Source organism: Sorex fumeus, unplaced genomic scaffold (genome assembly GCF_029834395.1).
Source record: "Sorex fumeus unplaced genomic scaffold, SorFum_2.1 ptg000103l, whole genome shotgun sequence".
Classification (NCBI taxonomy): Eukaryota; Metazoa; Chordata; class Mammalia; order Eulipotyphla; family Soricidae; genus Sorex; species Sorex fumeus.
In genome coordinates this window covers 1,702,615-1,717,735 of record NW_026606160.1, presented here as the reverse complement: position 1 = coordinate 1,717,735, position 15,121 = coordinate 1,702,615, and the positions used below count along the sequence as shown (strand labels likewise).

The window sequence follows — 15,121 nt, the reverse complement described above, 5'->3', positions numbered from 1 at the left end:
GGGGTCTCCCCCATGGGTCCCATAGAAGGTGCTCACAGGCCCAGCCAGGAGCTGACTCCAAGGCCAGCTCACACGCATCAGCGCCACCTGCAGGCCGGCAGGAGGACTGCCCCCCGCAACCATAGCGCAGAATGTGGCTCTATAACTGGGGCCGACCCTCTCCTCTATAAAGAAAACCAAACTTTGAACACACATACACACACACACATGCACAGAACCTTTTCTCAGTGTGCTTACCTTGATAGACAGGGGTCTAGACAGAGCTCTGCAACTTGATATGAAAGCAGAAATTGCTGTACGGACAGACTGTAAACTGCTACGATGCTTGTCTTGCTGACACCAATCACTTCTCTACATTCCGGTCGCCGCCACAGCACTCCAGGAATAATACCTAAATCTAGAGCCAGATTAAACACTCGGGGTATCTCCAGGGATTTAGAGCCCCCATTCTCCACACCAAAAACTATCCGCAAAAGAAAACTAACATGAACAAACTCCAGCAGGATGCAGTCCTCAAGCACTGGCAGGTGTGGCCCCAAATCCCATCTCACCTGCTCCCCTAGTAGTGAATAGACCCCGGGAGAGTAGCTCAAAGGGTTGAGCACGTGCTTTAAGGTGGGGGACATGGACTCTCAGAGACACATAGACAGAGGGGCAGAGTCCCTGACCATCTCCAAGTTTGTAGCAAAAAGAAGCCAGAAAATAAAAGACAGACTTCCTCCTGCTCTAGGACTGCACCAGCCTCCAGAGTGAGGCATGTACGACTTAGTGTACCTGGTCCCTGGAAACCCCCTTTCCGAATGAAGTTCATTCCAACAGCAGGGCACACACCTGGTCTGGGAGAGAGGGTCAGTGGGTAGAGCGAGGCTGAAAACTTGACAGGTGAACCAAAAAATCTTTTTCTGTGGAAAACAATTACATAGGATTAGCAGAGATAGTACAGTCGATAGGGTGTGTTTCTTTCCAGCAGCTAAGCCAGATTCAATTCTCCACAGCAGTTAGGGCCCCCCTGAGCACTGCCAATCACGATACTGAGCTCAGATCCTCGACTAAGTCCTGAGCTCTGAATGCTTTGAACCAAAATCTACAATTCAAAAATAACAAATCAAAATTTTTCTGTGCAAAGAGGCTGCAGACATAGTACAGCTGCAGAGGTGCTCGTCTTACTGGAGAAAAACGATATTTCTCTACTGCCATCCCATATGGTTCCTTGAGCACCACTTGGAGCAACCCGAGTATAGTCAGGTCTGCCCCCCAAAAACCTACTAAAAGTTAATTAAAACAAACCGATAAAGGCAAGGGAGCCATGGTGATCATTTATCCTTCGTGAGAGCGCTCAGGGCATGCACTGAAAGAGCAGAGGTGACTTCCTGCTAACACTGCACACTCCATTGCAGGACCCCTGTGGCCCCAAACAGCCCTTAGGCACCACCTCCTCTGTCACCAGGCTCTGCATTCTCTCAAAGCTTCCTATGGGACCCCCAGAACCGACTGGAGTTGGGGGGATGTGAAAGTCAAAAGCTCTACCGCATACTATTGGACCCAAGCGAGTGAGGAATCGCCCCCCAACCCCACCCCACCGGGCAGGAGGCACGTACATGGAGGGGACACTTGCCTTGTATGCTGCTGACCAGGATCGAGCCAGCATCCCCGTGGGTCCCCCAGCACCGCCAGGAGAGATCCCTGAGGGCAGAGCCAGGAGTCAGCCCTGAACGAAAATTGTTTCGAAAACAAGAACGAAACAAACGCCTCCCACGGCTTACCTGGGGGAGGAGGCTGCGTGGGAGGCCAGGGACCCCTGCAAGACTAGCCCCCAGGCGTCTTCCTCAACCACTTTTCTTCAGCGCCTCCCGGACCGCCCCTTCACAGCTGCCCAGGGAGACGCCTCCAGCCCAGCCCCCTGTTCCATAAAATGCAGAATAAACGGGACAAACCTCTGGGCGGGGGCTGGGCGTCCAGGGGAGGGGCCACCGCCCGCTCGGCACAGAGCGACCCCCGCTCACAAGGCGGAGACCGCGGAGGCTCAGGGTGCCCAGAGCGAGCCTGCGGAGGAGGAGGCTCTGAGGAGCGGCTCTCTCAGGCAGCTGAGGAGGAACTGGGCGGGACCCCCTAGTCCGCCTGGTCGCCCCTTCCCGCCCCTCCCCGACTGCTCACGCTCCGACGACTCCGGTGCCTGGCGGGAGATCCTGCCGCCCCAAAGACCCCAGGGAAAGGCGGGGCTCCGTGACGTCACCGACACTTCCGGTCAGAGTCTTAAAGGGCCAGGCTCCAAATACTCCTGACTCGTCCTTTCTTTTTTTTTTATGTTAAATGTTCAGTTTATATTGACCATTTGATGCATTAAAGGAAAAATCTGAATAGAAAAGCATGGAATAGTTAATATATTAATCATTAATTTAGCACTCTGAAAATTCTTTCACTATCAAACCTGTTACCAAGAAACCATTATATCTTCCGACAGATCATTTGAGCTTCTCTGTAAATGAGAGCATGGGTTTAAATTTCATAAATGCATTGTACAAAAGAGTTATATATCAACTTAATACTGTAAAATAAAGATAAAGGATATCAAGCTAACAATTTGTTTATTTTATTTTTTAATCACTGAGTTGCCTAAACATAGCTTTCATTGAAAAATATCATTACTGCTCTTCTCAGTTCGTAAAATTAAGAATTTATGTAGTGTCTCATAACAAGTCTCAAAATGGAGACGTTACTGGGCCCACTGGAGCAAATTGATGAACAATGGCAGGACAGTGTTACAGTGTTACAATAGTATCTCATAGACACAGGCACACACATTAATGGCATTATGTCATTGTCCAAGATACAGAATAATTTAGCATGCTTCAAACCAAAGCAAGTTACCCACACTGCTGAAGTGTTTGCTATGTTTTATGGAAAAGCCTCTCCATTGACCAGAAAGAGTAGAATTCTTTTTGCTGTCATTGAATGGAATATGTCACTCGTAATAACCAGGAGACAGAAGGCAAAGGAAAGGAAAGGGAGAGGAAAAGAGGCTGGGGGTGGGGAGAGAGAGAGAGAGAGAGATAGAGAGAGAGAGAGAGAGAGAGACTGAAGGAGAAGTCAGAAAAAGGGAAAGGGAAAGAAAGATTGATTCCTAATGAATGTATAAGTGTGCTCTGTAATTTATTTTTTCCTCCAGAAATATTTTCCCTTTGAGAAACATACTTCCAGTTGAATGTTACTGATAGTACCTTTATAAACATGATTTTACTAATAAGACTTCTGTGTTTTATTTCGCCTATTTTCTTCATTTGATAAACTCCCTTTCATCCCCAAAGAATCATCTTTTTATTGACGCCTACCTTTTCTAGTCTTTTCGGTCACATGAGGGCTCCTTTTCTTTATTGTTGAGGCTCTTTGCATCTCTCTCATCTCTTTGCATCTCCCCCACTTAAATAAATGGTACTAAGACAATATCAACATCTATATCAATCTATGTATACATATATATATATATATGTATATATACACATATAATCAGTTCCAGATAGAGGAAGAAATTAAAAATGAAACATATAAACATAGAATTTTTTTAAAAAATGAGAAGCATTAACATTTTACATATACATAGTCATCACTTCATAAAATGAATTGGGAGTGGCTCTTTTTTTATATTCAATGAATAATTCATGTAAGATTGGAATCATCTGTTTTTGAACATTTGGTAAAACTCACCTGAAAATCCTCTAGAGCCTATTATTATTTTTTGTATGAAAAATGTATGGGCACTAATTCAACTTTATATAGGATCATTTGGATATCCTCTTTCTCTTTTAAAAAATTACAATAAATGCATTCTCTAAAAATTTTCATGTTTTACGTAAATTTTCAAAAATATTTACATTTGTGCATTATATCCCTTAGTAGATTTTAATCTCTGTTGACCATTGACCATTTCAATATGTCTCATTTATATTCTTGTTTTATTTGTACCTTTGGGGGAACCGGTGGAGCTTTCTTTTTTCAAATTTTTTTTTAGTAGTTGGAAGAAATAGCTAAGAGGACGAAGAACCTCCGGCTCCGGGCACATCTCTTTGATTCCACTGTTCTTCCTGCATTAACATATGCCTCAGAGACCTGGGCCCTACGCAAACAAGATGAGGACGCCATTCAGGTCTCCCAAAGAATAATAGAAAGAATAGAAAGAGCTATGCTTGGAATATCACGTTCCACTCAAATGAGAGAACGAATCCGGAGTTCTGACATCCGTCGACGATCAAGGATCAGGGACGCTGTCTCATTTGCCAAGGTGTCGAAAATCAGATGGGCTGGTCACGTAATGAGATTTAAAGACGACCGTTGGACTAGAGCTGTTACTGATTGGATTCCACGGGATGTCAAGAGACCGCGTGGCCGCCCACCTACCAGATGGTCAGACTTCTTCCTGAAGATCATGAACGATCGGTTTGAGGCCCTTCATGTTCCCAGAGCGAACAGATGCCATTGGGCTACACTAGCACGCAACAGGGACAAATGGAGACGTTACTGGCGCCCGCTCGAGCAAATCGACGACTAACGGGAAGTTAAGTGATTAAGTGATTTTTTAGTAGTCGGAAATGTATTACTCATGTTAAACAATTTTTTTATTTGGTTTATCCCAATTATTTATTTGTTTTCTATATCATTAATTTATGCTTTTGCATTTATTATCACCTTTTGAAAAATTTTACTTTAGTTTATTTTACTTCTTTTCCTGATTACTTTCTTTAATTACATAAATTACTTGCTGAATTTTCAGACATTAGAAAAACAAATGTATGTACTCAAAATTATAGATTTCCCTCAAGCAGCTTATAAACTTTATCTTACCAATGTTGAAATTCAGTATTTTAAAAACTAACTTTCAGAGTCAGAGAGGTGTTTTAGGAAGTTAGGCCTTGCATGTGTTTCTAGTTTTCCCCCGGCATCAGATAGGCCCAATAACCTTCTTCCCAAATCCTAGCACACTAGAAGTGATTTCTGAGCATAAAGCCAGGAATAAGATCTGAGCATAGCTGGGTGTGGCCCAAACCACAATTCCTGGTAAAAGTGAATAAATAGAAACTAAGTACTCTCAAATTTCCATTTTAGTTTCTTTTACTCATGAGTAAATAGAAATTTATTTTTTACTTTCAGGAATTTGTGTTATCTCTATAACAATTATGTTCTATGTTTAATCAGGCTATATGATACCAGCTTTTATTTTAATTTGTTGGTACTAATATTAGTTCTGGCCAGTCATTGTAAGTATTCTCTGTGAGCTTGAGAGAATGTGCATTCTACACTGTTGGCGGACAGTGTATTGTATGTACAACTGAACTTATTTTACGAATCAAGGATATGTCTCAGTGATAAAGCATGTGTAAGGACTCAGATTTGATTCCTGGCGCTTCTAAAAATAAAATAAATAAACGAACAAGTTTATTGCTTTTTAAAATATTTTGTATCACAACTCGTTTCGTTTGGGGGGTGAGTGTGGGCTTTCCAGTAGCAACCAGAAAAACTGCTAGACAAATTCTAAAAGAGCTGTAACACTTTTAACTAATTTCTTGATTTACCTATTAGTGATGATAGAATTGCCCACAAAGACGATGGTGTTAAGTTCTTCACATAAAAAAAGTGTCTGTCTGTGGCAGAGGCAGACTTGGGGTGGGGTTGGAAAGAGGAAAATTGAGGACATTGGTGTTGAGAAGTGTACACGGGTCAAAGGACAGGTGTTTGAGCATTGTAATACTGAAACTCAATCATGGACAACTTTGTTTTTCTCACGGTGATTTAATAAAAGAATTTTAAATACTTGAAATATTTTGAAACTACTTTATTAGGTGCATTTAAGTTGGAATTGTTAAATCTTTCTGGTAAGTCTGAATTTTAAATAATATATAGCAATCATACTAATTTCATTTTGTATTTATTATCTTCACAGGGCAAAGCCTGGCAAGCCACCAGTGAGGTATTCAATATGCAAAAAACAGTAACAACAAGTCTCACAATGGAGCTGTTACTGGTGACTGCTCGAACTATTTGTTGAACAGCGGAGGACAGTGCTACAGAGCTATTTATTATCTTAAATTCTGTTTTGTGTTGTATTAATAAACTTTCATTGACGTTCTTGTGGGCTGGAGCGATACCACAGTGTGTAGGGCGTTTGCCTTGCACACAGCCAACATGGACCCGAGTTGGATTCCTCCGCCCCTCTCAGAGAGCCCGGCAAACTACCGAGAGTATCTCTCCCACATGGTAAAGCCTGGTAAGCTACCCGTGACGTATTCAATATGCCAAACACAGTGACAAGTCTCACAGTGTTACTGGGCCCTCTTGAGCAAATCGATGAACAACGGGAGGACAGTGACAGTGACAGTGACCGTTCTTGTGGATATTACTATATATCTTTAGATTTATTGCTAACATTTCCCCCTTATTGTTTTATGTGTTTTTGTACTTAAAAAACACATGCAGCTTAAATTTGTATGTTTTTATCTGCTCTGACAATTTCACATTAAATTCAAGACATATCTATCATGATTCCTCATATATTTGAATTTATTTTGCCACCCAATTTTGCTATTTGTTTTTTCTTACTCTAATTTCTTTGTTTGGTTTTGGGGCCACACCTAGCAATGTTCAGGGGTTACTCCTGGCTTTTCACTTAGGAAGTACTCCTGGTGATACTTGGGGGACCACACGGGATGCCTGGGATTGAACTCTGGTTGGCTGTGTGCAAGGCAAGCACCTTACCCACTGTACTATCTCTCAGGTCCTCTCTAATTTTAAAATAAATTCTGGCATCTTCCCCACTCCTATTCTTTTAGACAGAGATTTTCCTCCCTCATATACATTTTTTCTCCATTGATTTAGAGACTATAAGACATTTTTAAACTTTTAGTCATTACCTAAAAGTTTCCTAGAGCTTAAATACCTTACGAATTATAATTCGGATCAGTAGTTTGGTATTTGTCCCAAATAAATATAAAATTTAGGATTTTTTAATTTTCAGTCAATTCCATCCCCCATCAATACACTAATGTTGACTCAAATATTGTTTATCATTGATTTTTGCTTCTTTAATCTCTTAGAAATTATTATAGCTTTTTATATGTATTGTTAACCTATTAAATGTTCGCACAATCTCTTCTTTTTTAAAAATTTTATTAAAACACCATGAATTACAAGGTTGTTTTTTTCTTTTTGGGTCATGCCTGGCGATGCTCTCAGGTTACTCCTAGCTCTGCACTCAGGAATCACTCCTGGCCGTGTTCAGGGGACCATATGGGATACTAGGAATTGAACCTCAGTTGGAGAGTGCAAGGCAAATGCCCTACCCACTGTGCTATCGCTCCAGCCCCTACAAAGTTATTCTTAGTTGAGTCTTAGACATACAATTTTGCAGCATGCATCCAACCACCAGTGTCAATCTCTCTCCACATATCCTCTTTGCTATCCAGACTTTCTTTTTTTTTTTTTTTGGTAGAGAAAGTTCAATTTTTGTTTCCGTTTCTGGTCTTGGATTTCTAGCAGGACATCTGCTTGGTTGCTAGCAGGACATTGGGGGCTCACCACGTACCAGATAGATTGAGAGGGAGGGGCTGAACACATAGCCTATGGAGGCAAAATGTTTACATTTTCACTAAGGGAATAAAATTCACAAGGATTTCCATGTAAACACCCACCAGTACAGTACTCCAACCCTGACCCCCAACCAAGACCACCAAAAAATAACGCTCAGAAATTACTGCGCGTTAATATTCAGATATCATGTTTTGTGTTTATTTATTTTTGGGGGGACATATTCTGTAATGTTCTAGACTTTTGCCTGACTGCTCAGGGGAACAGGGCTCGGGGAACCCTCTGGGGTTCTAACCATGGATCCTGGGGCAGCTACTCCCAGTTCGACTAATTTTTTTTATTTTATATTTTTTATTTTTTATGTTAAGTATTTTTATTTTTTAAATTTATTTATTTATTTATTTTGAATACCCATCTCTCCACCAGTGACCGGTTCCCACCACCGTGGATCCCAGTATGCCTCCCACCCCCCACCCCCCACCCCAGACTGATATTTTTTAATTGCACAAAACTTCCAATTGCTGGAGTAGCTCCAACTGTTCATGTATTCTGTTACAACAGTTGAGCATGAAACTAAGTCAATCAAAAGCCCAGAATGGGCCTTGGGGTAACCCAGAATGATGCTCAGGAATTGAGGAATGGAAAGCATTCTATGTGTAGTCAATATTCCTGTCTATGTGTTTGTATATCTTCATATCCAGTGGTGTTCTCAAGCTACTCTTAGCTCTGTGCTCATCAACTCTTCAAACAGTGCTCAAGTCGACAATGCACTGAATTCAACTGGGATCTAAAATAGATCAGCCACATGAATTGAAAGTCCCTTCTTCGCTCTGTAGCTGAGTGGTCATTGATTAGTTTAGTAGTGGATGAATTATGCAGCAAAAATTAAATTCTTTCAAAATTTGAACCAGTGCTCAAGAAGAATTATAGAGTGGGTGTGCAGGAGAAAGTCACTTTTTCAGTTGTGTTGACCTATTGTTCAGCTATGAGTTTTAGTTTATTAGAGGAAAATATGAATAAAATGTATAGTAAAATGGAGGGCTGGAGCAATAGCACAGTGGGTAGGGCATTTGCCTTGCACGCAGCCCACCCGGGTGTGATTCCTCCATCCCTCTCAGAGAGACTAGCAAGCTACCAAGAGTATCCCACCCACATGGCAGAGCCTGGCAAGCTCCCTGGGGCGCATTCGATATGCCAAACACAGCAACAACAAGTCTCACAATGGAGACGTTACTGGTGCCTGCTGGAGCAAATCAATGAACAGTGGGACAATGGGACGACAGTGCTAAAGTAGTACAGTGTTTAATAGTAAAACACAAAACTTAGTTATTTTAGAAGTTTACTTTTTAGTTTGAAGAGTTGATATCTGTATTTATAGACTTAATTTCTTGCAATCCCTCACAAGGGCACCTGCCAATCATGGAGTGAAATAGGAACAATGGCTTAGGGTGCACAAGAATGGTGTGGTTTATGATCAATACTTGATTGCTTTGTATAATCAGTTTTATTATTTTCTATGTCAAGGCTTGCTTCACTTTATGTCGACGTAAATTTACTGGGTGTTGAAAGATAGCCCCATGACAAGTGGGCCCTAGCAAAGCAAGTCCCAGCCCATATCCCCCCTGCAGCTGCGGCAGGTTGACAACACCAGGTACCCCCATCTCCTCCTTGCCCCTGGAATTCGCCAGGTAAGGCCACAAGGCTGGAAAAGGCCTAATGAGGCATCTCCTTGCCATGGAATCCGCCTAATAAGGCCACAAGTTCAGAGAAGGCCTAATGAGGTATTTTCTTGCCCTGGAATTCACCTAATAGGGCCATAAAACCCGAAAAGGCGTAATTGACTGCCCGGTGGGATGGCCTGGTGACAGGTACAGAAGAGAGTGGCTGGTGCTGATGGCTTGTTGCAAAATGACTGGCTGCCTGCGTGCAGTATCTAATGTGATAATTCAAATGTATTGGGTGATTTGTGCGTGGGCATTTCTGAAATGCGCGGGAAGATGGCCTATAAAAAGCCCCCTTTGAAGAGGCTCGGGGCTCTCTGTCACTGATGGTTTGCGGTCATGCTGTGAGCCCAAGCATGCTCAAATAAACCTCTTGCTTTTGCATGGACTTGGTCTCTCAGAGTTCTCCTTGACAGGTGAGGCTGTCATGATCTCGGACCCTAACAGGTGTCAGGATATGGGACATATGAGTTAACTAATTTTGTGGGTGCTTATGAAAATGACACGTGTGTAGGATGTGTTTTTTCCTCGCCTGTGCTTGTGGTGGGAGGCTGATGCTCTTGCCTAGCAGGACTGCCCTCCAGATGCTGTGAATACACTCCTCCAAAATTTATTTGTTGACGTCTCCTTGTCTCCTTGGTTCATGACCTCAAAAACTTTGAGGCTCATGTGATATTTGATGTGGACTGAAGCACAACAGTACCTGTGGACAGCTGCAGAGATTTTTTGGCAAGTAAAACAGATTATATTTGGAGGGGCTTTTGAAGGTGTTGAGGGGAAGTGAGTGAGGAAGAGAAGAAAATCAGAGAGAGGGAGTAACGCGTTCAAGAAAGAACACAGGCCTCTCCGCCCTTGGGGAGAACCCCTACACACATCCCAGTATTAGACATGGAAGTATGAAAGTACACATCTCAAGAGGGCGACACATGTGCTGGGGCACTCCACGTGCTTGTGCCCCTGGGCATAAGGAGCACATAAGACCGGGCAGCATATAAGTCGCTACAGAGATTTTTTTCAAAGAACCACTTTGTATATGCTTTGTTCAAACCTTTACTCAGTTGCCCAGGGTGTCTGAAGAACTGATGTCCCCAAATCTCTCAGATTTGGGTATTAGGAGTCCTTTGTTCCTCCCAGGAAGTCACTAACGATCTTCTCTCTGGGCCTTTAAATCACTGTTCGGGACTTTGTGGAAGAATGGACGCAGTGCTAGTGACCCGAGCAGGCCTGCACACGACATGCCGAGATGGACCACAAGGGTCATGTGAAAGATCTCAGAACAAGCACATCATTTTCAGGATCAGTGAGTTTTTTATTGTTTTTGTTTTCTTCTTTGTATCAATTTGGGAAGGGGCACACGAAGAAGTGCTCTGCGATGATTCGTAGTGGGGCGCCAGGAACCACATGGGTGATGGGGATGGAACCCAGATTTCCACTTCATACAAAGCAAGTGCCCTTCCACTGCACTATCACTAGGGCCCACAAACCAGTTCTCTGACACCATTAAGACTTGTGCTAACTTTCTAGAGAAGGCACACTCACAGTATTCCACTATTATGAAAAATACTAGAATTTTTTAAGTTTTCATTTGACTCATTTCAGTGTCTAGGGAGATTAAGTTCCTGCATTCCCAGCATCAGGCTCTGGACTTCCTCCTAAGTTGTCGAGAGACCATAGATGTGGTGGTTGGGATGGAGCCTGGACCTCCACCGTTGAAGTCATATGCTTGCTCCACTGAGCTATCCCAACAGCCTAAAAATATGTCTATTCTATTATGAATCTTGCCAGCTACCTCATATTGATGACCTCATTCTCAATGAAACTGCAGCAATGCCAAATCCTGAAGCTGTGGTTTGAGTTCTGAAATTGATCACAGCAAGCCAGATAATAATTAATCCTATAGACCCTGGATGAATAGGCCAGCAGGCGGATCTCTGTGGTTCTCTCAGTAAAAACAGGCCCACAGAAAAGAGAAGATCCTCTGGGAGGAACACCGTGAGGAGCCTGACAGCCCTCATAGTAATTTGTGGGCTTTTGTATTTGTCTAGAACCAGTGATATCTGGGGGAGCATGGAGTGCTGGGGATCAAACCATGATCAGTCATGGGTAAGAACAACACCATCCCCTCTGTACTGTTGCTCCACCAAAACCAGCTTTGTCAATGGCTCAATAATTCACGTTTAAGGATTAAGGCTGAAGAAAATCTCTTAGTGAGTCAGAGTGAGAACAGCAGGTAGGCACACAGGGTGACAGGGAGAGATCGCTGAGCACCACCCAAAGGAACCCCTGATGACCATCAGGAAAAAACCCTCTGCAACACCAGGCCCCACAACAAAATAAAAGTACTTTTTCCAGTTTGCTCAAAAACCAAGCTAATGATCCGAGGCAAAGACAAGTGTAGGGACAGAGATTGGGGGGGGGGGAGGTGGTTCTGCTGCTCCTGAAAAGGGCACCCCGACGTTGCGGGCTGTGCAGCCAGGCTGGTAAGTGACAGAGGGAGATGGGACATGGAGGGTTCCGAGTCTCATGGGCACATGACAGATGAAGAAGAATGGAGCAAAGTGAAGAAACAAAGCAAGTTTTCAAGATGCACAGTTTCGGAGAAGGAAGGTCAGCGTAAGCCCGACACACTCACCTGGATCCAGGAGCCCAAGGCAGCCGGGGTCGGCAGCACAATTCACACAAGTTCAGGGCACCACACACTGCGCAGTATCCATGCCAGGGAGGGACCGGAGACACTCACCTGTGTTGGGATCGGAGATCACCCCTGAGGATTCAGACAAAGAGTCCGGCGGGAATGCAAACCACACATCGAGATTTTATTATCCAGCTAGCTGGGCCCTCCCGTTGGTCGTCGATTTGCTCGAGCGGGCCCAGTAACGTCTCCATTGGAGACTTTGTTGTTACTGTGTCTGGCATATCGAATACTCTCGGTAGCTTGCCGGGCTCTCCGAGAGGGGCGGAGGAATCGAACTCGGGGCTGAAGCATCCTAACACATAGGTCAGAGCTCAACCCTGAGTGCTTATAGTCAAGGGTTTATATAGCCATCCTGGGCTCTCAGGCCCCAGAAGCAAGCTCAAAGAAAAGAAAAAAAAACTTCCAAAAGTAGATATAACTTCAAGCATTCCAAATACAAACATGGGAGAAAAAAAAAATCAATGTCATACTTCAAGAAAACATATTGTCAGTCAGATCCAGGATACATGAGACTTGTATATCAAGAAAATATTCCCATAATAAAAAAAATAAATCTTGGGGCTGGAGCGATGGCACAGTGGGTAGGGCGTTTACTTTGCACTCAGCCAACATGGCCGACACAGGTTCGATTCCCAGCATCCCATATGGTCTTCCAAGCACCGCCAGGAGCAATTACTGAGTGTATGAGCCAGGAGTAACCTCTGAGCATCGCCAGGTGTGACCCAAAATGTAAAAAGACTATCAATGTCATACTTCAAGAAAACATATTTTCAGTCAGATCCAGAATACATGAGACTTAAATATCAAGGAAATATTCTCATACATCAAGACAGCAAGAATTCCTATAGGTCAAGGCATGTTATCAGTCAGACATAGGACACAAGATACAGGTGTGTTGACTCCTAACTCTCCAGTCCTGTGTCTGTGTAAACATCAGGGGCTATTTCACGCCAATTTGCTCCGTTAAGTCATATCCTCAGGGCCAGAGTTGCTTCCCACCAAATTGTACTTTCATCCAATTAACTCGTTTATGTCATATACCCTTCATGGCCGATCGACCAGGGTGAGAAATGTTTGGCTAGGTGCTCTTTACAACCAGGGTGACAAATGAGAAATGGTGGGCAAGCTGCTTCTCACAATTCATTGTACCTACGAGGACTGTCCTCCCATTGTTCATTGATTTGCTCAAGCAGGCCGAGTAATGTCTCAATCGTGAGACTTGTTACTGTGTTTGGCATATCAAATACATCACGGGTAGCTTGCCAGGCATTGCCGTGTGGGCGAGATACACTCGGCAGCTTGTGGGGCTCTCTGAGAGGGGCTGAGGAATCAAACTTAGATCGGCCTTGTGGGTCTCATGCAAGCCAAATGGACCCCTCTGTGTTATGGCTCCAGTCCCTCTTTGATACATTTTACGGGTTCAAGCCACATGCAAGGCACTGGACTAATACCCATTGGATTATCGTTTTTTATTTTTCTCTTTATTGTGAGGATTTTCCTTTACTGAATCACCATGAGCTATTTACAAAGCTTTCATGGCTAAGTTTCAGTCATTCAATGATTGAACATCCAGCCCTCCACCAGTGTATTTTTCCACCACCGAAGTCCCCAGTATCCCTCTCGCACCCCCACCCAACCCCACATGCTGCCTGTATGGAAGGCACTTTCTTTTTCATTCTTTCTCTACTTTGGGGCATTATGGTTTTCAATACAAATACGAAGAGGTTATCATGTTTGGTTCTTTGTCTACTTTCAGCACACATCTCCCAACTCTTGGGCAGTGCTCAGTGCTCAGTGCTCAGGGATACCATCCCTAGCAATCCCTCCAACCATCATTGATCTAGTCACTGGACTCTTTCTTAAGCTCCTTATTTCTCACTTTTCTAGAAATAAATAACAGTTTGAATTCAAACAAGTTAAAGGCTTTGTTTACCAAATCAGTTGGGGGTGTGCAAAGCAGGAAAAAGTCAGTTCATTTGTACTTGAGAATTGTAACATAAAGAATGACTAGGAGTGTTCATTATTAAGAGATTAAAGTGTTAGATCTGCAGTATTTACAATAGGGTTCCCCAACCACCACTTGGAATAATTCTTGAGTGAGTAGACCAGAATAACCCCTCAGCCTCAAAGGGGTGGGATCCAGAAATGGAAAAAAATGGCCAAAGGGCAAGCTGTGAGGATCTCAGAGATGATGGAGGCATTGTTCATCCCAAAGGCTGCCGGAGATTGAATGAATCATTCAAGGTAAATTGAAATTCCGATTTTAGGGACTGGAGGGCATTTGCCTTGCACAGGATGACTGGGATACGATCCCAGCTTCCCCTCCCAAGTCCACCCGGAGTGATCCTGCCTTCAGAGCCACTGGGCATTTCTGGCTGTACCCTTACCCTCAACTCCCCAAAAAACAAGTCTGTTTTGTGAATTGAACAGAAAGGTCGATGTCAGGGTGAGCAGGTTTATGAATGACAGATGTGTCAATTCAATCTCTGTGATCAAGGCTTTCTATGCCTGTAGATGATTTTCTGAGCTCACCTCCAGTATCACATGGTTCCTTGCTACCACCGGCAGTAATCAGCTACCTGGGCAGCACTGGGTGCTTAGTATTTCCATCTTTGGAGTGGGTGCCAAAGCCAGCAGTACTCAGGGCTTATTCCTGCCTTTGCACTCCGGAATCAATCCTGCTGGGGCCAGGCTCAGAGGGCATACACGGCAGTGCTTTGGGGACCATATGGGGTTCTGGGTCTCCAACCCATGTCAGCTGTGTCAAAGCAAATGCCTTACTTATGCTACCATCTCTCTGGCCCCCACCATTTTTTTAGCTTTTTGGGTCGCATCCAGCGATGCTCAGGAGTTATTTCTGCCTCTGCATTCAGGAATCACTCCTGGCGATGCGTGGGAGATCATGGGATGCTGAGGTTCGAACCCAGGATTGACTGGGTGCAAAGCAAGTGCTTATCTGCTGTACTATCTCTACTACCCTGATTTAAAAGACTTTTCTCAAAGTAATTGTGTCATCTTTTTCCAATGTCCAGAAAAAAATCCCATGCTTACTAAATACAATGTTATTTCTGTGGTTTTGGAGAGTGGCTGGGCCACATCCAGCGGTGCTCAGGAATTGCTACAGAAGGTGCTC

General features: G+C 43.6%; 1 non-coding gene across 1 annotated transcript; it reads right to left on the bottom strand.

Annotated features, from left to right (window-relative positions):
* Positions 1-5,481: 5,481 nt before the first annotated feature.
* On the bottom strand, positions 5,482-5,543 carry LOC130042578 (U7 small nuclear RNA). The gene has a single exon (XR_008795266.1). It is a non-coding gene; the product is annotated as a U7 small nuclear RNA (small nuclear RNA).
* Positions 5,544-15,121: the final 9,578 nt, after the last annotated feature.